Raw genomic sequence first — 3419 nt, 5'->3', positions numbered from 1 at the left:
ACGGGGACCCTCGCAGGAGCGCGGCCGGGAGCCTGCGTTACGGGGCATGGTTGAGTTTCACCACCCACATCAGCTCTCAACACCCCATGGAGGATGAATCCACTTGTTTCCTTGGAAAATTCCTCTTCATGCTGACCACAGGTAAGTGGGAGTAACATGGGGTGTTGTGACAGTGTCCCCTAAAGGCGCTGAAGGGTGAGGGTGACAATCCCCACAGCTGGGGTGGTGGCAGAGGTGCCCACCATACCCCAGGCTTTGGGGCAGGGACAAACCAGCAGAGCCTGGATTTCGGCTCTCGTTGCACCCACATCAGCCCCATAAAGGGAGGGAGATCCTCAATGTGTGAGGATTTCAGCCAGAACCGGCTGCGCAAGGCTCTAAATCCTCGCCAGCCCAAAGGAGCTGTCACAGCAGCCACGGACAGGGAGAGAAATGCCTCATCCAGCCACGCCAGCCCCACTGCTGTGCCCCCCGAGACCCCCGCTGGGACTGGTACTTACTGGGCGTGCTGCTCGGTGGCAGAGAGGACGGCTCCGATGAGCAGGGCAGCCTGGGGAGGAGGACGGGGATGCTCAGCCCCAGTAAGGAATGGGAAAAAGGGGTTTTAAATGCAGGGATGGTGCAGGGAATGGGGCTGAGGCAGCTGGAGAACCCAGGACGGTGGCAGCTGGGAGCTGCAGCGGCTCTGAGGCTGTTTTGGGTTATGTGTGGGTGCACAAGGGACAGGATGGGACAGGGACAAGGCCACAAGGGCAGCAGGGAGGCAATGGTTTTACCCCCCGGAGCACCCCTGATGCCGCTGCTGGCACCCGCTGCGATGTTTCAGCAAAGCCCTGGTGTATTCGGAGCTACAGGAGCTGCGGGGGGTGACTCACCAGAGCTGCTTTCACCAGGTCTGCGGAGAAACCTGCAACGAGACGGGAACGGGTTATAAAACATCTGTGTTATAAAACACCCGTGATATAAAACACCCGTGACTGTATGTGCAGGTGGTCGGGGGCTGTTCTAAAGCAGCTCCAGGTTTCAAGCCTGGGAAGTGCCTTTTCTGTGTCAGTTTAGCAATATTTAGTAAATGCTCTGCAGAGAGCAGCTCCTGCACCAGCCTGGGAGACCTGAGGTGCCTCGGGGTGGATTTAGGAGACAAAAAGTGATAAATCTGCTCCTGGAAATCCGTTTGTGAAGGTTTTAAATGCGGTCTTGGCTGCAGCTGGGAAAACCCATCCCATTGTCAGTGGATGCTGCTGGGAGCAGGAGGCTTGGGAGCAAAAAGCAGCAGGGGCTGGAGCATCCCCGGTGCCCAGGGTGGTTGGGGGTCCTCAGGCGGGCACGGGGGGCCAGGCAGGGGCAGATTTGGGGGAATAAGAAGTAACTCACGGAGGCAGAGAGCGGTGGCTGGGGCTGCCCACACCACGCTGCTGTGCTGGGGCTGCATTGGACGAGCGCAGATGGGGAGCACGTCCTGCACCCCAGGCTGGTGCTGGTGCTGATCCCCTTGTCCCACGCTGGGGCTGTGGAGCACAGCAGGTCCGGGTGCCCACCCAACACAAAATCCCCCGCAGCCAAGGGAGAGACTTTAAATCCTAAGAGAAAACAGAATTTTATGGCCCATTTGTTATTAAAAGAGACCCCACAGTGAATTGTCCTCTCTGACCCCCAGCTCCTATCTGGACTCTGCTCTCCTCCATCCCCCGGCTCCACACAGACCCACACCAGCCCAGACTGGGAGAAGCCCAATGGAGCAGCACCAGCAGGCATCGCCCTCCTCCCGTACCCCCACATCCCCAGCTGGAAAATAAACCCCGATAAAAACCAAATCCCCGCTCTAGAAATGCCATCGATGGGCTGCTCAGACCAATTCACTTCTTGCCTTTCAAACTGAAATGCAAGTAATTTTCCCCACTAAATCTGATTCTGTTCCCCAAATCCCACCGCAGAGCCGTGCCCTGTGCAGGGCAATTTGGTGCTGAGGATTCGGTGCTCACCCAGCAGCGGGACCAGGGATGGGCAGCGCCGGGGACGGCTCCGCACTTATCTGCTCTGGGGTGGGGATGGGGCTCGGAAAACGGGGTGTGACAGGGCCGTTTCTCAACAGTGTTTTGTAAAGCTGCTTTCTCCGTGGTTTTTCTGTGTTTATTGGGTTTGGGGATAGTTTTTTTTCCTCTTTGTAAAGGGTCACTTTGAACTTCAGGGCAAAGGAGTGAAATCCTCCGGTTTGGCAATTTTTGGGTTCCTGGTGGAGACAAAAGTCCTCCCAGGTAGTGAAAACCCTTTGAGCTACTTGGAATATTTAATATTCTGAAGAGTATTTTATATTCTGAAGAGTATTTAATATTCTGAAGAGTATTTCATAGGGTGATTTTCTAGGGCAGAATAGAGGAGTCCTCAGTGGTGGGCTCAGCACTGCTCCGGGGGGTGCTTCCCTCACCCCCATCCTTTTCACCATGGCCAATCCCTTCCCCTTTTTTCCAGCTTTCTCCCTGCATTTTCTGATCCCGCTCCCAAATTCCAACCATGCACCAAAAAGGAAGGAAATGAAACCTTTCCAGGCTGATGAAAACCCAGAGGAGCCCAGTGCTGCATGGCTGCAAAGGCATTTTCTGTGCATTTATCCTGAGCAAAGGGAAGGCTGGGATGGTTCTCCTGGCCGGATTTGGGGGCATCAGACCCCTAAAGGGTCCCCAGGTTTTGTCAGCCCCCGGTTCCCCCCATCCCCTGTGGAGCAACCGGTCCTGCAGCACCAGGGCTCGATCACCGCCCGCGGGTGTTGCTGGTTTCTATTTTGGAAGGATTCGCTGTAAAAATAGCTCTGCTTGGAGCGGTGAAACGACAGAGCCCTGTTTGCTGTGCGGCTGCTGGGGGACACCCCTGCCCCGGGGCTGTGAGGCTGCCCAGAGGTGGCTGGGACAGGAGGGTGGGGGCACATAGGGGCCCCTTTTCGGGTCACTGCGGCCACCATGGAGCTTCAAAACAGCCCCGAAACCACCCCAGGGGCACCCACCCCAAACCTGAACGTGGTGGGAAGTGTTTGCTGAAGCCCCCTCCCATGGGGACCTTGGTGGGTCGGTGGTGAGCCCCCCGACTGCACCTCCCCTCCTCTTACCCACCTGCTTCTCCATCCTTGCCAGCTTTATGACCTTAAATATCCCAAATCTGAAGGCTGCAAAGAATTAGGGGCTTTTTTCCCACCTCTGCTCTTTGGTTTGGGACTTTCCGAGCCTTTGGGGTGGGCAGCAGGCAGGGACGGGCAGGGATGGGCAGGGGCAGCAGCACTGGGGCATCCTTGGTCGCCACGGTTACCAAATCCGGGAGGGTTTTTGGGTCAATAACCGGGTGTTTTCAGCCAGGGGGATTTCAGCGGGGCGAGGATGAGTGCGGGCGCTCACACAACAGGTTGGCCAGGTTGGGGGCTGGTCCCGCTG

Source organism: Mesitornis unicolor, unplaced genomic scaffold (assembly GCF_000695765.1).
Source record: "Mesitornis unicolor isolate BGI_N332 unplaced genomic scaffold, ASM69576v1 scaffold19951, whole genome shotgun sequence".
NCBI lineage: Eukaryota > Metazoa > Chordata > Aves > Mesitornithiformes > Mesitornithidae > Mesitornis > Mesitornis unicolor.
This window is presented reverse-complemented; position numbering follows the sequence as displayed.